This window comes from Kryptolebias marmoratus, linkage group LG2 (assembly GCF_001649575.2).
Source record: "Kryptolebias marmoratus isolate JLee-2015 linkage group LG2, ASM164957v2, whole genome shotgun sequence".
NCBI lineage: Eukaryota > Metazoa > Chordata > Actinopteri > Cyprinodontiformes > Rivulidae > Kryptolebias > Kryptolebias marmoratus.
In genome coordinates this window covers 27,042,750-27,069,448 of record NC_051431.1, presented here as the reverse complement: position 1 = coordinate 27,069,448, position 26,699 = coordinate 27,042,750, and the positions used below count along the sequence as shown (strand labels likewise).

Sequence of the window (26,699 nt, the reverse complement as noted above, 5' to 3'; positions counted from 1 at the left end):
AAGTTAAAAGAAATCTAGCTTTCAGAAGTCTATAAAAACAAAATGGCTTATTGCTACTCAACATCTGACCATCAAATAAAATGCATCACCCATGCTGATTAACAACAAATGCTGTGAATAAATCTTCAAAGCTGAAATAAATGTTTGATCAATTTGAAAAAAATACATTTTTATTTAGACACAAACCTCTTAACGTCACAATGACAGCTTCAGGCTTCACAAGCATTATTATTATTTTTATTATTTTACATTTCCTAAAAATATTTTTTTTTTCTACATCCATGTCTGTACCCTACAGACTCTCCATAGAAAAAGTCTTGCAGATTTTGTTGGTGAACCCTGTGGTGGATCATACAGAGGTAGACCATAATTTTATTGTTTCTTCTCTTGTCTAAATTTCTTTGGAGTTCAATGTTTTATTAGATTTTACCTTTATTTGATCAATCATTAAAGGAAAACCTACCCTCTTTACCCCTTTTTATCTTCTATAAATTGTTCCCCTTTAAGAAAAATAACCATAAACGCATACCAAATACTGGTAAGAAAATAAATCTGTGGCAAAATGATTTGCCATACTATTTTTTTTAAATAAGCTTGTTAGGATTACTTTTTAAATTTCAGTAATGTGTAAAGTAACAAAGAAGAGAAAGTATAATGAACAGATACCTGAACCAAGAAAACATCACTATAGAACAGTTTGAAACTTTTATATATCTTACAGTCAGCTATCATTGTCGTTCATGTGTTTTTGCAATGAAACTTCAAGACCAATTTTAGAAAAACTTCAATCTACTTAATGTTGAATTTGATCATAAGAGTTCAAGCAGGAAGTGTGTTCACATGTAATTACTGCAGGTTTTGGTGACAGTAACTCTGTGTAACAGAAATCTTACAAGATAACAATAATAAAAACCAAAAATAATATAATAAACTAAGAATTTATAGACAAATGTTGTCAGAAGCCGCAGAGCTGTTGCCATTACTGTGTCAAAAAAGCCATTTGCTTTACAACTTTTTACAGCACTCCTTCCACCCAACGTTTAAAGCTTTAATCTGCAGCACTTCTAGTCAGTGAGAGTAGAATATCTGGCAGGGAACCAGCTGCCTTAAGCCTGTCCCAGTGCTGGTGCCCACTGGCAGCCACCAACATCTGCAGCTCATGCTTTGGAGGACCACCCTTGCCATAGTGAGTAATTCCCTTGTCATAGCACCATACACCAACAGCTCAATGCTGGTTGGCATGGATCCCTGTGCCCATTCTTAGACAACAGGATTAAGCTTGCTTAGTGCAAGCTCTCCAGGATCCCCTATACTTTAAATTATACTCAAACAATGCTGGCTAACCAGTTTGGCTACACAAACATGCTTCTGTTGAATACTGCTCTTAGAATTTAAATTGGAGGCATGTGACTTTAGTTGGGAGGAGACAAGTGAGAGGTGGAAAAGGCCAATTAGAATCAAGATATCAGAGGGAATTAAATGCACTTTTTAAGAAATGAAATTAATTTAAAAAGGATACAATATTGTTTGGTTATGGTGACAGAATTTTTCTAATGTATAACAGCAGGATGAGTAAGACCAAGTAGAATGAGCAGTATACGTAAACCAGGAAAACTTCATTTTTTTGCTGGCAAAAATTTACTAATGTATCAGTGTGTCACAGTTCCACTGTTTCCATGCCACAGCCTCTCTGCTCTACTCTCAGTAATTTTCCACAGTCTCGCCACGCCCCCGGTTTCCATGCCACTGCAATCACGGCTATCATCTCCACCTGTTCCTGCCACTACTTAAGCTCACCACCTACTCACAGTCAGTGCCAGATTATTGAAAGGTTTTTGCCAAGTAGATGTTCAGCGGTCATTCACAGTTCATGCCTGCCTTGTTCACGAATCCTTGCCTGTACCTCGACTCTCGATCCTCGCCTGCTCCTTGCCGGACACCGTCTCGGACTCAGCTCACTGGTAACAGACCTTGCTTCCCCTTTCTGGACTACACCTATTGGTTCGTACCTTTCTGGTTTTGGTTGCTCTCCTCTGATCTTCTGGCTCTGACCTCTTGCCTGTCCATGGACTTTCCCACTAGCCTGCGCCCTCTCCTGAAAGACTTAGTCTTTCCCCAGTCGTGCCCCTCGGTGGACTTACCTTCTCCAAGGCTCCCTCCTTTCCATCCTGAGGGTTCCGTCCTGAGAACTAGTGTTCCAACTAACACGTTAGCTTCAATAAACATCGTAAACCTTTGCCTGTTCTGAGTTCAGTTTTGCCAAGCCTTGTCACAGTGAAAAGTTTTTTTTGTTTGTTTTCTATGCCTAATTCTATGCTGCTTCATTATAGTCACAGTCATGCAAAAAACAATTTTATATTTAAAGAATACACCTAAAAGTTTTATGCGGTTTGTTTGAAAAATTAGAAATTTAAGACTGGTCTAAAACATATTTCCTTAACTGTAAGATTATGTTAGGTGCCACAACCAACATGTCATGTCATTATCCTAAACACAAGTGTTTCTTAATCAAAAACAAAATTTTAGTGTCCTATCCATCATTGGGGTTTACAACATAGTCCACTTGAACTGAATGTCCAAGTTCTTTTTCCAAATCTCCATTGTTGAGGCAGCTGCATCATCTTTGAATCTGGTGGAAGACATACTAGGTGAGGGAGGCCGTCAAGCTGAAGGAGTCGTATCATGTCTTATTAGCTAGTAGGACTCCAGAGACTTGAGAGGGGTACTGCAGCCCTGGCTGATGCTGAGGCAAAAGCTTGGTTGTGGGAGGAGTTTGATTAGGTCTTTGATAGAGACTCTTGATCTCTGCCAAGAAGATTCTGGCTAACGGTTAGGTGGTTGAGGCAAGGGAAATAATGCTTTACCAACACTGTGTATAGTGGTGGTGTGCTGCTCACCTCAACCAATGATGTTGTTGGGCAGTTGAAGGAATACTTTGAGAACCTTCTCAATCCCACCAGCATGTCTTCTATGAAGAAAGGTGAGCCAGGGGACTTTGGTGTGGGTCCATCCATAACTGGGGCTGAGGTTGTTGAGGTAGTTAGAAAGCTCTGTAGAGACAGGGATCCAAGTTTCTTAAATTCCTCAATGTTTTGGATATTGCTGGGCTGTCTTGGTTTACACAGTCCTTTGCAACATCTTGTAGACATTGTTGGCAGTGCCAATGGATTGGTAGACTGGGGTAGTGGTTCCCCTTTTAAAGAAGGGGGACCAGTTAGTGTGTTCCAATTACATAGAAATCGCACTCCTCACCATCCCTGGTAAAATCTATTCAGGGGTGTTGGAGAAAAGAATCTGATCGATGGTGAAACCTCACATTCAAGAGGAAAAATGCAGGTTCCTTCCTAGCCATGGCACACTGGACCATCTCTTTGCTGGGGTCCTGAAGGGGGAATGTGAGTTTGCCCAACCAGTCTGCATGTCTTTTGTGAATTTGGAAAATATTTTCAACCATTTTCCTTGAGGTACCCTGTGGGAGGGGTGCTCCTTGAGTATGTGATTGGAAATTCTCTGGATTCCTCATCACAGACTTTGCTACATTTGGGTTCTTATTTAACAACAACTTAAGGATTTGACCATTAGATGGGCCAAGCATTGTAGCCACCAATGCCAACTCTTTTTGACTCTCATTTTAATTAATAAGTTTAGTTAAACAAGCAGAAACAGAAGTTTTGTTTCTGTGGCACCTTAACCTTAAGAATGTAGGTCCTGCAGGACTAGTTCTACACAATGTTCAATGACACAGCTGTGGCCAAGCTATGCATCACATGAACTTTTAAAAATGGAAAAAGATCAGCTCAATAATTTTCTATCCTTTAAAAAAGTCATGTGCCATGTATTCACTTGATTTCTGTACTTGTTTTTACTTCTAAAAAACTTGTCACTGTTCTTATTGTTTACAATTCTTTTTAAAATAATTTTTTTTTTAATTTTTTAGTAGTCTGTCTGAAAAATGCTGATTTTGTATCTTCTGCTTTTATCATTGCTGTTTGTGGACTTCTATTGCTACCTCTTGACCAGGTTGGCATTGTAAATATATTGTTCTGAATTGAATTACTTGTTAAATTAATTATAATTATTTATATTATTAATAAACATCATTATTATTATTATAAATAACCATTAATTTAACAGGTAAGTCAATTCAGAACCATATATTTATTAATACTATTAAAATAATGTTTTCATTATTATGGTTATTATTACAATAACAGTGTATACATGTGAACTTGAAGGATAGCGTTCATGTAAAATTCGGCTCATCTTACTCACAAAAAATCTTAATCTCGTTAGTCCTCAGCATTGTTTACACAGTGCTGCACCTTTAAGATTAATTACTTTAGCAAGATGGCATCGCTTTCGCCACACATCGGCCCAAGACGTGTCATGTCTAAAGTATATAAGTCATTGATCTAAAAGGCCTCAATCCATCACAGCCTGCCAACCAGCAGCCGCTGTGGTGATCTTGGCTGAACAAACCAGCATGACAAACAGCCATCAGCCTCTGCGTTGATCTGCCTTTGCCACATTTTAAATTCACACTTTCACAGATACAGCTAGCGAAGCCAGTCAAGCAAAGTTAAACTATTGCAGTAACATTGCAGTGACAGTGAAGATGCAAAGGGGCATCATACCTCTCCCTCAAAAAGTTTCTTCAGGAACCCACCAGAATCAAACCAAGCCCATCTGGGCTGGTCCAGTCGATCTTTTATACCTGAAAAAAGGGAAGAGGAAGGGGTGGAAGTTTTGCATACAGTTTTCAAAGACAGACAGAGTCATTGTTCAAGGCTACACCAACCAGTCACAGCTGGTACTGTCTTGGGAACTACCACTGCACTCTAGCGCTTTATAATGATACCCAAACAACCACTAGGGCTGATCAACTTCACTGCCTTGTAGTTGCTGTTGGGGAAAGGTGATACTTTCAAACAGCAGGAAAAAATCTACAACACCCTTATCCTGCTGCAGCGAAACCTGATAAACTGTCAGAAGCTTTGAGCTTTGTGTTGGAGCAGTCTGTCAGCTTTAGGGTGTGACGCCCCTCTGCATCTTCACTGGCTTCACAGTCTGTACCTGCAAAGGTATGGATGTGGGCATGACATGTACACATTAACCTTTGCAGTAGTTGGTGCAGGTAAAGGTTTACTGGATTTTTACTCTAAATTTTAACTATAAAGTAAAATTGCTAATGGCATTGGGGTTGTGGGGTTGTTATCATTTGCACATGGTTTATTTTCAGTGCACACAAAAGGCTGTCTTTTTGAAATACAGTAAGGGATACCCTAAAAATGTTGTTTGGAAAAATTTGTCTCTAAAGTATTGATTGTATGATATTTTTATTGCATTGCTTTTGTCAAAGATCATTTTTAAGATAAACAATAATACAGACTCGAGAAACATTGTTCTGCATTTAGTTATTTGTAAAGGAAGAAAAAATTGCTAACTTAAAATTTCTGCGCAACTCTTGGATAAATATAAACCAGCCATTATAAAGGCACTTTCTGTGTACATCTGGTGCTGGTCCCCAACCCAACTAAATGGTAAGGGTTGTGTCAGAAAGGACATCCACTTGTGCCAGAATAAACTTACGGATCTACAATTTACGTACCAGATAGTATAATTGCCTCCTGGATCGATTAGGGCCTGGGTTGACAATGACTTGGAGACAGATAATCTGCTGTGGTGACCGCTGACAAGGAAGCAGCAGAAAGACAAAGAAGTAGTATTGGACAGACATACTGTATGTCTGCCACTGCGCTAAATTTATTTTCCCTTTTTTTAACAGGTGTTATTTTGTACTTTTCAGTGAGCATAGTTTTGTAAAATACAGTATGTGGATGTTAACTTCACTGTGCATTCTAGTTATTTGCCTGTTTGAAGGGAAAACTCTTAGTATATTGGTACGGATTTGTACCTTGGTACAAGTTATGTCACATTAAAAAATGATAGTAGTAAAACAATGTAATGTGATAGAAGTATCATGAAATTAAAAGGGTTTTCTTTAAGATCTTGTCTTTTTCCTTCAGGGTTTCATAACTGAAATGACAACCCTCTCTGTTTACATCATCCTTTTGACAAGAGTGAAATTTAATAATTGGGAGTATTGTCAAGGAATAAAGGAAAGGATATATACTTATCTGTAAAAATAAGCATTCTGAGCCATTAACCCAGTCATCATCACAAAGAGATTTGTAAAGTCTTAAATATTACACTATTGACTTTTGAGTTTATGTTTGTGTTGATATAAGATCACATAAGTATCTAAAATTAGTTGTTTTTTTCTTTTACTAAAGAAACACAGCTGTCATAATCAGTCATAATTCAATAAAATGTACTCGTTTATTGATGCAGGAACACATGCCAGGAAGTATGCATATATAATGTTTATATAACATGATGGTGCATCTGTCAGTCAATTCCCAATAAGAGTGTGCAAACATGTGCTCCGTGCACAAGCATACTCTTTGTGTTTGTACTCCATGCCAGCAAACATAATGCTTCTATTTGTATTTGTCTATGTGCATGTGTGCCTGATGGCCTGTGCACTACGGTATGTGGGTGTTTGTTCAAGTGTCTGTAGGAGGATAATAGCCATTGCATGGTCTCAAGTTAATTTCCCATGTAAATAGGACACTGCTGTCTAATCACACAAAAACCAAACTGAGAAATGTGGCGTGTCTTCAGTCTTCATACATGATTAACTCAAGGTTTTAGGAATGAAATGCAATATATTTTTTTGTTTATCCAAAACAATAATTAAATGTCCCACATGCAAAATGCATGTTCGCATTAGTGATGGATTTTTAGGCAAAAACACTTTTTGGAATTTGTCAGTAATTATTCAATTTTTTTTTTTTCAAATATTCAAGCCCCCCCTCCCAATAATTCTGGAAATATTTAGGCCTAATACAATACTGTGTGCACTTCGGTATTTAGACATGCATAGCTGAGTTTTTGTCTAGCCCATACACTAGTTCAATATTATTTCCCATATTTTACAAAAAAAAGAGATAAAATAGCTTGATATACTAATGTGTAATATTCAAGACAATATGTTACTAATATCGATGTATTACATGACCAATGCGATGTAGAATGTAGAGTATAATAATGTACAATAATGCAATGTATTAGACAAGTATTTCTAGTGAAAAAAAACAAAATGAAAATTATTAGGCGTAGCGAGATATTGTGGCACTCTGCATTGTTTGAACAAGCCTACAACCTTCACTAGACAACACTAATGCACAGATGTACATCATATATGACAATAAACTCATTAAGGGAACTTTAATGTGCAAAATATTATTTGCATTAATTCTTATCAAGCTGTTTTTAACCATTTAGTACAAGTATTTGTACTGTTACATTAATATGCCTCCCTGTCAGTACAAGTACAGTAAAATTACTTGTGTTTCTGGGAAGTATGACTTCACCTTAGTATAGCAATGGAAGGTGTCTAAAACCAGACAGGGATGCAGAGGTTTAAGTTTTCAGGTTCCATTGCTCTGGGGTCTCAACTCTGCTGAGCACTGAGGTCGAAGATGTGGGCTCGTGTCAGAGCTGATGTTAATTGTACTTTTTTTTTTACATGCTGTGTAGCTTTACAATTATATTACCTTAAAGTTAAGCCAGTACATCTCAGTAACAGTAAGAAAAAATACAGTTTTGCTTATTTGTGTTTTTCTAATGTATCCACATCTGGTGGTTTGCAAAGTCAGTAAATGAGTCACTTCGCTTAACTATAATCACTGACTGAAAAGCAAAAAATATAAATCAAACTTAAACAAAGAAGTTCTGAACCCTGTGGATTTACAACAAATATTATATCATGCTAATTAGTTTAAAATGTTTTGCCGACATTGAACTAATCATCAAAGAAGGACACTCACTTCCATTTTTTTGTTTGTTTTATTCACCATAAGTACATACTAAAACACATTCAGTCAACCAAATAAAAATATGGTAAGAAGAAGCTCCTTTAGTTGGGGTTAACAGATAAAGGAAATATTTATATATACATATACTGTATATTCAAAGAGTGAGAAGTAATTAAAGAATGTGATTCCAAAAATATCTACTATATATATATATATATATATATATATATAAATTTTTATCACAATTACATTTAGCTCTATTTATGAATTGTTAAGATGCCCTCCACCAACAAGAAAAATAGAAAAATTAAACTGAAATAATTGTGATGTAGCCGAACTCAATAATCACGTCTGGAGTAAAAACCTAACATCAACAAAACATTATTTCACTGTGAACAAAAGGAACTTGAACTTTTGTCTACAAAAAAACACACTGGGACTTTCGTTGTCATAACAACCAGAGGACTGGTGATATTAACACACTTCCATTATCTCCTGTTTTGGACAACAAATACACACAGTCTCATCCTGAGGCAGAAAGAGATTAAAAAAAATAAATTTTTATTGTCAAGTTATGCTCTGAATTTTAATTTAAAACACCAGGACTTTTACATTTTTAATGTGTTAGAAGTAAAATGTTTAACCTTTTAATTTCATTTGAATTTTTATATGCCTTGTGTAAATTTTCCTAAAAATAATAGAATTTTGCTGACTAGGAGTACTCTGACAATTATAATTTGACACCAGCTGTGAATGTTTTATTTTGTAATTTGCTTATACTAAAGGGTGAGAGAATTAGTAAATTTGAAGTACTTTATTTGATTACCCTTAAGTTTAATTTGCCATTATTATTTATATCATCTCAGACAGGACTTATAGCTGTGACAAGCTATAAGTCTGAATGCACACATGATCTTGGGTTCTCTTTGCATGCCAGAAGAAACATACCGTCACCTTCTTAAAATAATTGCCTGTCATTTTTTGCAATTTTTCAGGAAACACAAAAAACTGAACCATTTGTTGATTGTTGAGATGATTTAGGCAAAAAAAATAATTTTTGAAAAAAAAAATGACTTAGGCAATTATTTTAAGAAGGTGACGATACAATACATCATTCTGTGCACTTCCTTCTTTTGCTTCAACAAAGACAAAGCACTTGGTTTTCCGCATTGAAATCTAAAAGAAGTGGCATGGCTGCTCTTTGTCACCCAATGAAACCAACAAAGATATTGTTTTGGACATTCTTGAATGTAATCAGTGACATCTTTAGGCATTCCAGGTCAGTAGGCGGTCTGTTTTAAGGCATCAAAGGTTGCCTTGACACTTCCGTGTCTGGCAGAATGAAGGTCAAGGGTATGAACCATCATTACCCCCCTGTGTTTACCACAAAGAAAGAAAGATCCACTGATTGTCACACACCTGAGTGTGTGAAATTTGTTCTCCACATTTGACCCAATGAGAGCAGTGAGCAGTAGCGGTGCCTTGCTCAGGAATCATTTGGTGATCTAACCCCCCAATTCCAACCCTTAATGCTGAGTGTCAAGCAGGGTGGCAATGGGTCTAATTTTTACAGTCTTTGGTGTGACCTGGCCAGGCATTGAACCCACAACCTCCCAGTTTCAGGGTGGACACTCTACCACTAGACTGAACTAAACTGAACTGAGCTGGCGTTGTTGTGTATGAAACATTCATTAGAATGTTGACCAATTTAAGTGCCAAACAAACTTCGTAGAGAGCGTTTAATACTGGAATGTCATGAAGGTCAGATGTAGATGGTTCATTTACGACAGGGTTGGAAAGATAAAGAATGAGTTTGTTGTTTGCAAGATCAAGAGAGTGAAGAGTGATAAGATTGTCATCGGAACACATAGGGTTGATGGGAACGACGCTGTGTTTTGAACATGAAATATCAATTGCAGAAGCGGATCATGTTTTTTTTCTGATTTTCAGAAAAAAAAGGGTTGTGAATTATTTACCATAACTCTGGTTTTCCTTTTTAAAAAGTGGTGTAAAGCTTGAAGTCTAGTGTTAATAATTCTTCAAGCAGTCAATGTTTCTTATTCATGCTTTTATTTTGAAGACATCTTGAGCAGTTTCCTCTTCCTTCTTCGCGTTCTTCACCCGATCTGTTTAGAGCGATGCAGCAGTCACTGACGATGTGAGTAGTGTAAACAGTCGGAATATGAATGTGTGGATGTTACTCATCACTTCTTATGATGTTATTTAGTTTTAGTAAACTGCTCTGTTCTGTAATTAATACATTGTTCATCAGTAAATCTTCAAACCCCACTGATGACCAGTGTGCTTTCTGACAGAAGCCCTGTAGTGGTTAGTTAGGCAAAATCCACAGCCACAGAGGTCACAATCCGTCACATCTAGACTTTTGACCCAAATCAACCTGATCTTTCCCACTAGAGCAATTTAAATAGGTCATGTGACTTGGACACGCCGTCATGTCAGTCGACTCCAGAGGGTTAACGAGAGCTTAATATGTGGCAAGTTGAAGAAAAGTTATCACCTTTCCATCATGCTGATCTGCTCCTGCAAGAAATAAAATAATAACCAGTCACTTACTTGCCTGTCCAATCTTCACTGTTGCCTCTCGCTTCGCCTCCACAGACTCCTGGATCTCCACTTCATCTCCTGGAAAAGAAACACAAGTCAGAAAGGCATTCCAGGACTAAAGTATTATTCTTTGGACTTGAATTGAATTAAATCTTTCAAGTCCAAATATTAATAATTATCTCTCTCTTCAGTGGTGATGACTCTAGATCCCCTGCTCCAATCATTACACCACCTTGTAAATATTGTCAATAAACACTTTGAACTTTCCCCCTTTGTGTCAGTTCTTGAGTCAGCACTGGTGAGTCTACTTGCTGCCAATCAATATGACAGAAGTAACAGGTCTATAAGATAACATAGACAAACAACAGACACTTACATTTAGAAAACACAAAACAAACTAAAACCTTTTTAAGCATTTACTTTGTGTCAGTATAATTATCTAGCAGTTTGAATCTTATCTCAACCTAAAAGAGAATCACAGCAGGAGCTCAAACCTGCTGATCTACATCATCAGGTCTTAATAGTTTCAGCAACAGGCCTAACAAGTGCTCACAATCATCACCAAGAACCAAAGGTGCTGTGTGTGTGTGTGTGTGTGTGTGTGTGTGTGTCTGTTTCATCTGTCACGTCTCTGCTCACTGCTGACCCCCGCCTGTCCTTCATACTGAGGCCAGGAGCACCTTCATAATTGCGGCGGCAGTGGCAGCTTAAAACCGCCAAATCATAAAAAAGCCAAAGCGAGCTTCAGTGAATTACGAGGAAATATGGCCTTCCTTTACAGCAGAGGCCGTGAATGAAGCCATAAAATTATGAGCAGTTTTTATGATGGCCCATTGAAGTAGGATGCTTGTATATTGATGGTTCACAGGCTGTATCCCTCTTTCCCCATGCGGTGGAGGAGCTGACAAAGGGGCCCCTGTGTAACTATTTTTCATGCATTTAATATATTAATTATCCGGTGAATGTTCCCCAGGCAGTGCTTGGGATAGCAGAGAATGACAGCTTTTCAATGAAGCTCTTGGTGTGGCCCATCAGGCTGCAGTGTATTACGTGGGAAAGGTCATTGTGGGGTTAATGTAACTTTTTATTTGCTGATTTTTCATACGCAGGGAGGGTAGTAAGGAAAGGAAGCAAAGGTAGTTTATAAAAAAAGGAGAAGAAGCAAGGGAGCAGGACAGAGAGAGATGGGCAGGGACAGACTCAGACGGGTGGTGTGTGGTGAGAATGTAGAAGAGAAGAGGAGGGTTTTTTTACTATGGTGTTTGGGTTTAGGCTTTTTTCTTGTCTTGGTCTGATATTACAAGTCCTCTCTCCCTCCCTGCCTTGTATACACCCCCCACCCCCACCCCCCCCCACGCATACACACACACACACACTGTAGTGTCTGGTTCTGTTACAAGCTAATAGGGGAGCTCATGGTGAAAATACATACTTGGTTGTAACTCACTGATACTCTGCAATCATCCATATCCCACTTTCACATCCCATCCCAAATCGATTCTTGATCAATTTCATGCCAGAGAAGGAAATCCTTTCTCCAAAATGAAAAATGCATTCTGTTTTACCATTTGTGCTCCTCCAGTTGTAATTAGAACAGAAAAGATTATTGCGATGCTTACTGCTGCCTCCATTTGCCAACTGTTTCTTACATTCACAAACTCAGATTATGAAGCTAGCAGCTTCTAGTTCAAACGTCCAACCATCTATCGTTTTATGCTTAGCCGAGGTTGGGTTGGGGAGGCAACAGGTCTAGAAGAAAAACTCAGACCTCCCTCTCCCCAGCAACACCCTACAGCTCCCCCCTAGGGAATCCCAAGATGTTCCAAGGTCTAGAGAGGATTTATAATGTCTCCAGCAAGTTTTGGGTCCTCATTCTGCAGTTTTTCCTTCAGAACAAGGAAGCATCCAGGAGGCATCCTAATCAGATCAGGTGTCGAAACCACCTTAGCTGACTCCTTTTGATGCAGACGAGCAGTGGCTCTACTCCAAGTTTGCCTCAGATGATGGCACTCATCACCTTTTCTCCAAGGATAAGCTCAGCCACCCTATCAAGGAAGTTCATTTCAAATGCTTGTATCCAGAATCTTGTGCTTCTGGTCATGATCTACACCTCAAGATGAGGGTTGGTTAGATAAACCAGTAAATCCAGAGCTTTGCCTTTCGGCTCAGCTCCATCTTCACCATGAAGGACTGGAGCAATGCTTTCATTGGAGAGGAATTCTTGATTCATCGATCTATAGGACCATCTCTTGCTCTGTTCTCTTTCTCTTACACACACACATACACACAAGTTTGAAAATGTTTTACTTCACATTCAAGGAACTTTCTCAATTTAAAACTGGAGAATGTGGCTTTAAACTGCATCTACATCAGCACATAAACCACATTATCTGCAAAAAGCAAAAGACAAGACTCTGAGGTTGCCATAAAAGACACCCTACTGTCTACGACTGCACCTTGAGATCCTTGCCATGAACACCACAAACAGGATCTAACACGGTTATGAAAATGAAAACAGAAATACAAAAGGTTTTTTAAAACACCATATGCCCCCTTACTAATTCAGGTGCTTTGAAGTGCTGTCAAGAAACAATTGAGTGGAGAGTTGGTTGAAGTGATCAATTGTGTTTGGTCCCCAGGTGGGGCTCTCATTTACTGGTGCATTTCTCCAGCTGATTGAGTTAATTAGGCCGCCCCCACATCCTGCTGATTGGATGTAAACATTAATATGCCAGAAAATGACTCTGTCAATGTCTGCTGCTAGATTTTCAACAGCCCTAAATTGATTGGCTCATGAAAAAAGCCTGCTGTTGTGATTTGATTTAACTTGGAGATAGTATTGGGATTCAGATGCAAATGCCCCCACCTCAACCCTCTTCTTTTCCTTCATCTTTTTCCAAAAGCTGCTTATTAGATGTTTGTCAGATTAAAGCTTGCTTGATTTCATTCATCAGAATCATTCTGGAAATAATGTAATTTCTACAAAATTTAGATTTGTTTTCCAACTTACAAGCATTTTTAACTCCATGTGTAACCCTCCCTTATTATCTTAACTTCTTCCCCACATAGTATGACTTCCACTTGGATCTCAGTGTTGAGGTGAAATACAAAGAAATGAGGCAGAGAACTTGTAGATGGTCTCTCATAAATGAGAGTGCAGTGTGAAGCTGCAGCTCGATATCTCATCATAGACATAGTATTGTTTAGAATGTGGCCCAAGCAATGAGACAGGGCTCAACTATATGTATGGTTGCTGTATGTGCTCAGTGAGAAAGAGTAGATGGGTTTTTTATTTAACACTATAAGAATTATTGTACACAGATTTATGAACATGCTCTTTCATGAGTTCTGCATGGTGTTACACATTCACAATTTAGCAACAAAAATATGACTAATTTATCAGAAGAGCTAAAGACTTTAAATCCTAGTGAACACAAATTTGTGAACATACCTTGTATTACTAGCCCCATTAAGATCATAGTGTCACAATAAACACACAAACTCCCCTTTACGGCTAGTATGTCATTCACATCATACAAGTTGATCTGGTGAGATCACAGGACTGTGTGTGACAGGTCTCCAGTCAGTCACAGGGACACATAGAGACAAACAAGACAGACAACTGTTTCTTGCTTTCACTCACACCTAGGGATAATTTTTAGTTTCTAACATTATGTTTTGGTCTGTGGAAGGAAATAGAGTACCTGGAGAAAACCCTTGCATGTGTTGGGAGAACATACGAACTCCACACAGACATTCTTTCTGTGAAGTGACAGTGCTAACCACTGCTCCACTGTACCCTCTTTATATTTTTAAACACATAATTACTAAAAAGAGGCAGGACATTTTGCAAAAGTATCAATGGATTTATTACAGTGCCATGTAAAATTATTTTAAAATCATCAATCAACATGTGCCCCATTTTAGATGAATTCACCCAGAAAGCTAAAAAGCCAAAATCGATAGATTGCAAAAGACTGATTTTTTTATGTAATACCCCAGATTTATTCTGGCAAATATTTAAAGTAAATACCCATCTCAATTTTAATTCAGCCTTTTTCACCTTTACAACTGTTATGATGATGTGCTTTTGAGTGTGCTGAGAGGGGCTCCTTATCTGCTAAATTCTCAAATAAAACATAAAAGATAGCAAAACCAGAAGAGTCAGGTAATTTGTGGTGTGTGTGTTTATGAATTCTATGATTTTGCTAAAAAGAAGACAAAAAATAACGATAACATGCAATGAAACTGACTGATAATCTTCTTCAAAAACCTGACATCACAAAGCATGACTCTCTGTATGTTTGTCTGATAATATAGTATTGCAAATGTTAGATTTGAGTTATTTCTTTGAGGAAGGTTTTAAGGAACATTTCTAACTAGTTTATCATCAACAACATAAAAGAAATTCTACCTTTTTTTTGGACAGTAACACATCTCAAAAAAAGATAGGAATGGGCCATGTTTCCCACTGTGAAACATCCCCCCTTCTTTTAACAACAGTTTTTAAATGTCTAGGTACTAAGGAGAGCAACTACTGGAGATTTCAGAGGGAAATGTCCTATTCTTGTCTGATGTAGGATTCTAGCTGTTCAACAGTTTTGGTCCTTCTTGGCTGGATTTTGTTTGCTTGTTTGTTTCATGATGCATCAAATGTTTTTAATTGGTGAGAGGTTTGGACTGCAGGCAGGTCAGTTAAGCAACCTGCCTTTTTTACTATAAAACCATGCTGTTGTAATGGATGCAGAATGCAGTTTAGCAATGTCTTGCTAAAATATGCAATGCTTTCCCTGAAAACAATGTCATCTGGATGGGAGCATATGTTGCTTTAAAACCTGTACCTACTTTTCTGCACTGATGGTGTCTTTCCAGATGTGGAAGCTGTCCATACCATAGGCCCAAATGCCCCCGTATACCATCAGATAGGCAAAGTTTTGACCTTTGCGTTGATAACAGACTGGATAGTCCCTCTCCTCTTTCATACAGAGAATGTATGACACATTCTGTGGTTTCCATAAAGAATATCTGAGAATAGAACATAAGACAAACATCAGAACCATTAGGAAGTTTTGCCCAGAAGAGGGAAAATGGAACACCCTAGAGCAAGGCCTTGGCTAGGGGAGGAGCTGTGTGATGGGTTGCTGGCGAGTTTCTGGTCAAGTCTTTACTCCTAGGGCTCAGCCAGACCAAGCTACTCTGTAGCTGAAGACATTTCACTTTCTAAATTCAAAAAGCAGAGAGTGTGGAGTTTGAGCTCTACACCGCCCCTCTGTTTAAACAAAGGAGGTCGTCTCAGATTCAGCTTTCAAAAACCTATAATGAAGCATGAGGCCTGATACCCAGTCAGTTTCACTCCCCTCAACACCTGCATTCATGTGACCAGAGTGGCCCATCTGTGAGTAAGGCTAATAAGGACCCTAGCGAGCCTCTATTGTTATGAGAGTGAGGGCAGTCTGCATGTGAATCTAGCTTACAGAACATCTCAGCTCCACACTCTCTGCTTTTTGAATTGAGAAAGTGCCTCTGAGGAGAAGTGACGCGTCTTCACCTACAGAATAGAAGTCCACTTGTTTTTGTTTTTAACCTTTTTTTTGATTTTCCATGTCTTGGATGACTGAGAATCTACACCAACATTGTCAATTAACCTATTTCATTGCAAAATGCACCTCCAGGTGTTTCTTATTTGTACTACTTACTTTTAAGGATATTTGTTGCCTTGTCACATCTTTTTGAGGTGTTGCTGGCATTAGATCCAAAATTACCTTATTTTTTACCAAAAAAATCTGTAAACATTTGATATGCTTGCTGTGTTCCACTGTATGTAAAATACGGATTCATGAGAATTGCAAACCATTGCATTCTGTTTTTATTTATGTTTTACACAATGTCCCAGTTCTTTAGGAATCAGGGTTTTATTTTGGATCAAGCTTCCTCCTCCTGCTTCTCTACTTCAGTGTGCACACAACTGTTGGGTAAGATGAGTGTTGCTAAAGTCTTACGTACCATCTATGCCCCTCATCCCCCCCCCACCCCACCCTTACCATCTTCATCTCACCCCCCTGCAGTGCATCAAGCCCCATTAACCCCCCACCTGCCTCTCTGCTGGGCCTCTGTGTGCTTAACACAGTGGCGTTAGCGTAAAAGATGTGCCTGCTCCTTCAGATGAGCTTTGCACAGTTTAATAGAGGTCTTGGAGGGGTCCTCATTAATATAGTAAGGCTGCTGAGAAGAGGCCATGACTTACACCTCCCACTCGTCCCAGCTAACACCCTGTCTCCCCCCATTTTTCTGCCTTTTTTTCCCTGAGACAAGTCATTTGGTAGTGTGGTGATATGTCTGTCTACACACTGGCAGTACAATGTAAACTTTCACCCTACAGCTGGGTTGTAACCTTCCCCTCTCATCTCTGCTTGTTGACAGCAATGGTCAAACAGTCACAGAAAGGTGACAACTTCAGCCACCGTTAGCAATGTACTGCTTTGTTAGAGCTTTAAACAGAGCAGAGTCTTTGGCAGATGGTCAGTGTGTCATATAAGGGACTTTTTAGATTGAATTTTGCAAGTAAATCTTAATATCTTAAACAATTACTTTTCTTACATGCAATTGGCCATTGTTGATGCAAAACAGTCTGTGACTCCAGTCAGAACTGCAGTTTAAAATAACCTTCAATTGCATCTTATCAATGTCAATTATTTAATATAACACTTTAGCTGTGCACCAAAATGTTGCACAGCAAACAAACAAACAAAAAATAGGTAGAAGTAATAATAGAAGTAATAATATTAAATCTCAAAACACAAAAGGGTTATGCCTTTTTCCAACCAGTGATTTAAAAAATAAAGAATTAAAATGTCAGCAGATTGCACTACATGCTGTAATCTGGCTTCTCCTTGTGAAATATTTTCTGTATTAAGACACAATAATCTAAAAAAGGATGTAAAAAAAAAAAGAAAAAATTATACAAGTTTTGTCACATCAGTTTGTTCAAAATGTTGTAGCATTGTTTGTCACAAATTTGTCATCACAAACTGACCATTCACACTGTCGTCAAACAGATGAAGACAACAGATGTGCATTTTCTTTTTATGGTTTTGTATGAAACGAGGTTGCCACATCAGTCACCCCATAAAAAACATCTTTAACAATAGCATGATGGTAGCTTTCCAATAATAAACTGCTTCTTCTTCAACAATCTAGAATAAAACATGACTTTGACTTAACCATTTTAAAACAACTTTTTACCTTTCTTTAGCGGACCTGACTTTTTACTATTGCCATTTTGAAATTTTGACATTTTATTTGATATACTTCACCTTTTAATACTCTAAATAACATGGTTCCAGGGATGTCCCAGATAAGGTTTTCTGTCCCCTATACTGATTGGGATCATAAAAAAATTAGTCAGTCAATTTAGAGTATCCATCCAGTACTTGCACTTTTTTACAGCAAAGACATGCAGACTATACTAAAATTGCATTAAAGTTATTAAAATCAATGTCATTGTCAGAAGTGGTGGAGAGCAAGAGGAACCCAGGGCGCAGACTCACTACTTAAAAACAAAAAAATATTTAAATAACAAAACAGAAAACAAAAGCTGATGTGGCAGCAAAACTACAATAACAAAAATCCAGGCAGCAGACAAGGGCGCAGCAAGGCGAGACATGGCAAGGCAAAACGAGGAGGGACCAGAGACAAGACGTGAACCTAACACCAAAAATGAACCGGCAGGGAGATGGAGAAAATGACCAGATTTTAAAGCACAGGGAAATCATGTGAAGTGGGCACAGGTGAGTGATTACAATTACAGACAGGTGGAGATGGGCGTGGCAGAAACCAGGAGTAGACTGAGGGCAAAGAGAGGATAATGATAAACAAAGACAATGAGGACAGAACCAAGAGGCAGAGACAATACAAAGACAAAACATGAGAACAAAAAACAAAAGTATAAAATAAGACTCAAAGGAAAAAACAAAACCCAAGAAAGCAGGAAAAACAAGAACCCAAAACCAAAACTAAGAACAAACTCAAAAAATACTAGAAATCATGACAGCCATCTTGTGCTATACTCAATAGCTCTACAAAGCAAAAAAAAAAACAAAAACCTGTGTTCATATTGTTCCTCAAGTTATTTTTTCTTATCAACAAGGAAAACACTATGCCACGTGATGGTGAACTTTTTTTGACAGCTCTGGTAGCTGTGTTGGTTAAGTGGATGTTTGGAGGGTAGGATGTACCATGCCTCTTAACAGCTCCAAAAGCAGATGAAAATCTATTTTCTCTATTAAAGCAATAGCTTTGTCATCTAGAGTGATAATTTCAGTCCCTATTATGAATTTTTTTTGTCCTATTGCTGTCCCATGAAAACTTGTCTCCTCTTTTTAATAATCTCCTCTAAAATGTGTTGTTTAGCCACGTTAGCTGAGTGTTTGGATTGGTGGTACTAAATGCAGCTCTATCACAGCTGTCACAAGAAATACCAGAATCGCAAACTTTACAAGTAGTTGCTGAACTGCTCTCATAATGTATTTGAATAAACTTCAATATTTACTTTAATAGTTCTCTTGTGTCCAAGTCCTGGAAGGTTGGCTCAAGTCCTATGAACCTTATACTTAATATTGTCAGCTGTAGAACATGAAGCTGCTTGGAGATGGTCTTGTAGCCTTTACCTTTAACATGGATATCTATAATCTTCTTTCTGAGCTCTCGTTTTGTTTCCTCTGCCCATGTTCAGTGAGGTGAACACAACCATACTAAACTAAAACTACCCAGATGCATGTTTGTTCCCTTTAAACAGGCTGAATGTCTCAAGGTTGAAGGCTCCTGTGATACTAATTAAGGTTAAACACTTAGTTTGAAACATGAATGTAATGCAAAGATTAATAGTCTCTTTATTAGTACCAAAAAGTCTGTCCATACTACTTCCAGATATCTTTGTGAAATAAACAACAAATCTTTTTTTTTTCACATTTATTTACTCTATTACATACTAAAGGCAACAATGGAAACAACCTAGTGCTGACGTGATACTAATATGGTCCTGCATCCTAATATGGTCTGAGAGAGTTCTGTCTGGGCAGGGCCCAGGTTGAAGAGAAATCATGGGTGTATGTGGTAGTGTCTTTGTGGGAAAGTCCTGCTGACATGTAGAGCATAGTGAGGGTGTTGGAGAGTGTCTTGGTGATGTGCAAAATAGCAGAAAAGCCTACTGTATTTGGTAAGTACTATGTAAGTAGTGGCACCATGAGGAAGGTTTTCCAAATCTGCCATGATCCAGCCATGTTTTAGTAGGTCCTGTAGGTTCTGTGTGAATAATATGTTCTTCCGTTTTCTCAGGCGGAGCTCTTTTGAGGATGAAAGATTTTACATAACTTTGCACCTCATGTAATTCAAACTTATCTACATGTGTCCATTTAGGTTGAAGGCCTGGTTGGGAAAGTTAGCAGCCACTTGAGTTCTAGAGTTAAAAACATGGAAACTTCCACTTTGTCATCTACAAAGTATAAGAATCAAAGTATATGTTTGACACTTTACAGTGGCCATTTGGTCAAATAAGACTGTGAGGTGTACTAGATGTTGTTGTATTCCTGATTTTTGACTTGAGTGGATGTGTAGAGTTCAGTTCTGTTTCATTTCTTTACTGTAGTTTGATACATCTGTCCACACCCTCAGCTCCATTTTTTCTCCATGCTCATTGTTATTTTACTTTCCAGACTCCTTCATAATTCTGGTCCCTCTAACAGCATCAGCTGGCGTCTATGCCCGTCTCCCCCTCGTCTTTCAATCTCCACCTCTTTCTTCCCCCTCTACCCTTTTCACTTTCCATCTAGCTTCCATCATAGCCACACAACCTTCTCACCCCCTCCCACCTCCCCCGACTTTCTTTCCTCCTTCCCCTCTGCTGCCACCCCCCACCCACCCTCCTCCCCTGTTTCTCCTCCTGCACAGCCGTCACTCTGAATTATTTTCAATGAGCTCCTTTATAGCGGGCGCCAGATCTCAGCTCCAACTCATCACTGAGCACAGGGCTGGGAGGACGCGCTCTGCATTTCGATCAGCTCTGAGCCTCCACTTTGCTATTAACCCCTTTCACACTAAACCCCCCCACCACCACCGCCCTCCTCTCCATCACACCCCACTTTCTACACCTAAGCCCACTCTATTTCTCTACTCATGTTGATGCTTTCACCTCCCTACCTCTATTGCTCAAACTGATTTTATTTTTACTACCAGTATTCTGTAAACTTTTTTCTCTCTCTCTGTCAGCCCCGTTGAAAAACTGTACTTTATTTTCAGTGAATTCAGTAACATGATTGAAAGGATTTGGTTTATGAAACGTTTCCATCACAACATTTTTCTCAGCATTTTTTTTTCTTTTTGTTAGTTTTAATTTTGGGCAAGCAAAGATAAACTGTAAAAACAGAACTGAATATACTATATATGATAACTTAGCAACATGTCATGTTGAGCACATTTAAAAGCTTTATTCTTTGCATATCAAGTTTATTGTTTTCCGTGCCTTCAGTCTGTGTTTAAAGCTACTCATTTCAAACTATGAAATTAAACATTAAAAAGGTTATCCCGAACTAGATTAAATGATGCAGTTTCAAATGTTTTCTTCAGTAGTTTTCCAGATATATTGAAATGCAAGTATGCTCTAAGTGTGAACAAAGCACTTTTATCTGCATACTTTATTCACAAAATCTGAGCCTAAATCTGAACCTATACATAAAAATTATTGGACTTCTCTATTCCAAAAAGTTCTTCTATGAACAATCTAATGTTAACATATTTTAAGTCCGTTTGGTGGTTTCCACAGGTAAAAACAAAACAAAAACAAACAAACAAACAAACAAAAAACCCTGCATGTAGTAGTTGGCAGCCACTCATAAATTTTGCTTACAAACTCTCAATTTAAAGGATGCATTACCCACTGACATGCAAAAATAATTGTGCAGATACTTTATGAATTTTCTTGACTGGTCTTCATGACATTGCGAGGAGTATCTTTGAAATGTACGTGGTTGTTTCAGTTAAATTTATTTCATGTTTACATTTTTTATTACAAGATGAACAATTTACTTTATTCAATCTTGAGTGCAATACAAACACCTAATGTAAATGTGCCAGATTTAGCCATACAAACTAATTTTTGTCTACAGTCCCTGGTAGGTTCATGGTTTAAATTCAAATTTCAGAGCTTGTGTATCACATCTTTCAACAGTGACCACAGGGGTTAAAGTACAAAGCAAGATTTCTGGTTTGGCTGTTTTTGTTGAAATAGTCATGGTTTTGGTATCACAAAGAAGGCTCTTTTTGAGCTTGGCTAGATCATCATGATAACAGAAACTGAACTTATAAATTGCTCCAGAACTGCATTATGAGTTAAGTTTCAACTTAAATTGTCAGTAAGAAGCTCCACTGTGATTGCACTCCAATCTGACTGACACTAAAGCACCGGACATAATTATGTTATCATTGTTCTGTTCTCCGATAGGTATATTTACTAATCTCTTGAGGCTGCATAGAAGCACACGCGAGCCAACTCCATTTTAGCCGGTCCTCCTTTATTCAGCGTCCCCCTCCCAAACACGGTACAACACAAAGGTTCCTACCCATAGATAGCCTGATACTACATCCCCCTTTCTGGATAGTTTTATGTAAACACATGTAGGAATATAAACTTAAATCATACATCAGAAAGGTGCATTCTGTGGAATACCCAAAATTAACTCAGTATCATACTAGTACTTTTCCACAGCAGAATGTGCTAGAACTCTAACTTATTATTACTATTTATTTATTCTACACTAACAGTGCACAAACTTAAATCTCTTTCCAGTCACAGTTCACCATTAGAATCCAGGTGTATATGGATCTCGGAACAGTAATCCCTGTAACATTTAACTTTAACTACTAAGAGGAAGGGGTGGACTACCCAAATCCTCTACCTGAGTGTGGGGATTATTCTGCCCCATGCAGGAAACTCACTCAGTTCCTATGAACAAATGTAATCATCCAGATAGGCTGGAGGTCTCCTGGTTCTCAGTGAGGCTCGACTTTCAGGTGGTGGAGTCTGATGGCAAGCCTCCTGCTGGTCTTCATCTGGATCAGATGTGTGTGTGTAATTGTGACTAGTTTCTTCAGGTAGTGTCTTGTGTGGAACAGCAGTAGTTTCAGGTGGAACAACAGATGTGTCAGTTGCTCCAGGAATGTGTGAGAGGTGGTAGCTATTCCTTCTCAGCATGCCTCTGGGTGTCTCGATGATGTAGGATCGAGGTGAACCTGCTCCAGACACTACTGTTCCTCTGGTTTGCAGATCTGTCACCCACACCTCCTCACCTGGATGTAGGGGTGACATGTTGTGGGCCCGGTGTCTACGGTTGTAGTTTTGTCTTTGCTTCTGTCTATATTTATTCTCTGCAGTCCTCAGCTTTTCTGTATCAATATTCTTTGGCATCAGCTGCGACTGAGTAACAGGAACAGTCGTCCTTATCCTCCTTCCCATGAGAAGCTCAGCCGGACTGAATCCATTTGCCAAAGGAGCGGAATGGTAGGCCATAAGAGCGAGATACGGATCCCCCGACTTCTTAAGGAGAGTCTTGATAGTTCTGACAGCTCTCTCAGCCTCACCGTTGCTCTGAGGAAAGTTTGGACTGGACGTTTCACGACTGAAACCCCAGTCTCGTGCAAATCGTCTGAAGGAAGCTGAAGCGAACTGTGGCCCATTATCAGAACGGAAACGCTCTGGTATGCCATGGCGTGCAAAGATGGACTTACAGTGTTCAATCACTCCCTCAGATGTTGTGGAGGTAAGCTTTGCGACTTCAAAAAATCTGGAGAAATAATCCACAACGATCAAATATTGTTTGTCCTTAAACTGGAAAAGATCAGCTCCCACCATGACCCATGGTCTTTGTGGAAATTCAGTGGGCAGCAGTGGTTCTTTGTGCTTAGTTCTCTCCCGACAACATGTCTCGCAGGTCTCCAATAGCTTAATCAGCTCGCTGCTGAGACCCGGCCACCACACTGAATGTTTAGCCCTTTCTCTACATTTAGTTATTCCCAAGTGACCCTCATGTAGTTTCACTAGAATGTCCTGTCTGAGAGAAGCTGGAATCACTATTCTGCTACCATAAAGAAGCAGGCCATTTTGAACAGTAAGTTCACCTGAAAATGGCAGATAAGGCTGGAAACGTTTCTCAGTAGAGTGTTTATCTGGCCATCCTTCCACGCAGAACGTTTTCAGCTGTTTGAGTATGTTGTCGTCGTCTTGATGTCTTTGGATTTCCCTCAGTCGTGGTTCCGTGGCAGGTAAGCATGCAACGACTGAGTCGACATACAAGTTGATCTCTTCTTCTTGCGGACCTCCTGGCTGGCTGAAGATTGGGGCTCTGGACAAGACATCAGCTGTAGCGATATTTTTGCCAGCCACATGGGAGATACTGTAGGAAAATCTCATGAGTCGCATTCGTAATCGCTGTATGCGAGGAGGAAGCTCATTTAGACTCTTCGACCCCAACAACGGGACTAATGGCTTGTGATCGGTTTCAATGTGGAAACTCTTCCCGATCAGAAACTCTGCGAATCTCTCGCAGGCCCATGTTGAAGCGAGAGCCTCTTTCTCAATCTGAGCATACCTCTGCTCCGTGTCGCTGAGAGACCGCGATGCATATGCCACAGGCTTCCACCCTGTATCAGTGTGTTTCTGGAGGAGGACTGCACCGAGTCCATACGATGATGCATCTGCGGACACACGTGTCTCTGCATTCGGATCATACAATGCTAGACCTGGTGGTGTTGTCAGATCTGTTTTAATAGCGTTGAAGGCTTGTTGCTGCAGTGAACCCCATGACCACATGTTTGACTTCTTCAGAAGATCTCTCAAAGGTCTGGTTTTCTCTGCCAAGTGGGGAAGGAACTTCCCAAGATGGTTCACCATACCCAGAAAGCGTCTCACCTCACTTATATTTCTGGGCTCCTCCATGGCTCTTATAGCATTGACTTTATCCGGGTCTGGACTGACCCCTGACGCATCAATAATTTGTCCCAAGAACTTTATTCTGCGTTTAGAAAACTCACATTTGTCGTTTAGTGTTACGTTTGCTTCCTGGAGTCGAAACAGTGCCTTTCTCAGTCTTTCATCGTGCTCCTGCTGTGTCGTCCCCCAGATGAGGACATCATCCATCTGACAAAGGACTCCATCCAGGCCCTCCAGAATCCGTGTCATGCGCTTCTGGAAGTGCTCTGGTGCTGATGAAATCCCAAAGCAGAGCCGATTGTAGCAATAGCGCCCAAAAGGTGTAATGAAGGTGGTGAGCAGGGAAGACTCCCTTGACAGTGGAATCTGCCAGAATCCAGCATTGGCATCCAGTTTGGAGAACACTTTTGCTCCTGCTAGCTGTCCGAGCGTGTGCTCTACTGATGGAAGAGGATGTTTTTCTCTCATGACATATTTATTCAGTTCTGTGAGATCAATGCATATTCTCACCTTGCCTGAGCTCTTGGGAACAACCACCATAGGTGCACACCAGTCTGTTGGCTCCTCCACTTTGGAGATGACTCCTTCCCGCTGCATACGTTTGAGCTCCTCCTTAACCTTCGGCAGTAGGGGGAGGGATATCCGCCTCGGCGTTGACAGGGAGAAAGGCTGTGCATCCGGTGACAGAACAATGTTATACTCGCCCTCCATCAGTCCTAGTCCTGTAAAAAGTTTAGGGAACTCCTGCTTCACAGCATCAAGTGAGTCCAAACTTATGTGGTTTACTCTGGCAACCAATTTTAATGCCATTGCAGCACGTCCACTCAGCAGTGATGCGCATAAATCCTTCACAACATAAATGTCTTCCTTAGTACAAACACTGTTGTGGCTGAGCGTTGCCGTAAACATGCCTTTCACCTTCAATCCGGTGCCTCCCGGTCCCTGTAAGATTTTCTTTGGTTTATCTAATTTGCCAAATTGGTACTGAGAATACAATGTTTCTGGGACAGCAGTAACATCAGCTCCTGTATCTATTTTGAATACAGTCTTATGTTTGTCCACCAGTATGTCTGTCATCCATGGATTGTCTTTAACTTCTGTAGAGAGAGATCCCAGGAAGGCAATATCAACGTCTGTATCTGTGCTTCCTGTAGCAAGTCCAGCATTCACTTCACATATTTTCTTATTCCTACAGACCCTTGCAAAATGTCCCTTTTTCCCACAATAATTGCAGGCTGCTTCTCTAGCAGGGCATTGCTGCATACTGTGTCCTTTCGTGTCGCCACATCTTCTGCACTGTGCCTGTTTAACCTGCGTTTCTTTTGTGCCGATTTGTTTGTGCGGCGCCCTCGGTTGTCTGAAGCGCGCGCTCCCGCTCGCGTGAACGCGGTCCAACTGCGCCCCGACAATGTCTGACTTGAAGTTAGCATGAAGCATTTCCTGTTGCTTTTTTACTAGCTCGCTCTGACGGGCTCTGTTTAACGCCTTCTCTAGCGTCAGTTCAGCGTCCATTTGTAGCTGTTCTGACAGTCTTTTATCTCTCAGACCCACGACGAATCTGTCTCGCACCATTTCATCATGTAAAGTCCCGTATCCACAGTATTCAGCCAAACAGTGTAACGCGGTGTGAAAGCCGTCAATGGATTCACCCGTCTCCTGTTGGCGCTGATTGAATTTCGCCCGCTCAAATATAACATTCCGGCGGGCTACGAAGTGAGCATCTAGCCGTCCTTTAACAGTCTCGTACTCACTCGCTTCTTGCGGAGTTAGATGCAGGGAAACCAGTATATCTTCTGCCTCATCCCCCATGGTGTAGATCAGCGTATTTACTTGGTTTTCGTCCGCTTGTGTCTCCAAACCAGACGCGATACGAAACCTCTCGAAACGCTTGATCCATTTCGTCCAGTCTTCAGCTCTGAACGTGAACTTTTCTGGTGGGGCGACTTGAAACTGGTTCATTTTTTTCTCCTTCTAAGTAGTCTATACTTCTGACACCATGTTCTGTTCTCCGATAGGTATATTTACTAATCTCTTGAGGCTGCACAGAAGCACACGCGAGCCAACTCCATTTTAGCCGGTCCTCATTTATTCAGCGTCCCCCTCCCAAACACGGTACAACACAAAGGTTCCTACCCATAGATAGCCTGATACTACAATCATATTACTCAGTGCTTTAATATTTGAAATGAACATTGGAACATTGGACTGTCAAATAACAGAAAACTAAAATAAAATAATCATTATCGTCTTAAATTTTAGTCAGTACACTGCATTTA

General features: G+C 39.6%; 1 long non-coding RNA gene across 2 annotated transcripts in view; it reads right to left on the bottom strand.

Annotated features, from left to right (window-relative positions):
- LOC119617982 overlaps nucleotides 1-26,699 on the bottom strand; it is a 38,488-nt gene that overhangs the window by 11,148 nt on the left and 641 nt on the right. Inside the window, exons 2-3 of one of the 2 annotated variants that reach the window (XR_005234505.1) lie at nucleotides 15,291-15,470; nucleotides 10,455-10,523 (exon numbers count right to left, since the gene is read on the bottom strand). This is a non-coding gene — a long non-coding RNA (uncharacterized LOC119617982). Of the gene's footprint in view, nucleotides 1-10,454; nucleotides 10,524-15,290; nucleotides 16,410-26,699 lie in introns of those variants that run through there. The other variant, XR_005234504.1, reaches the window with a different exon arrangement.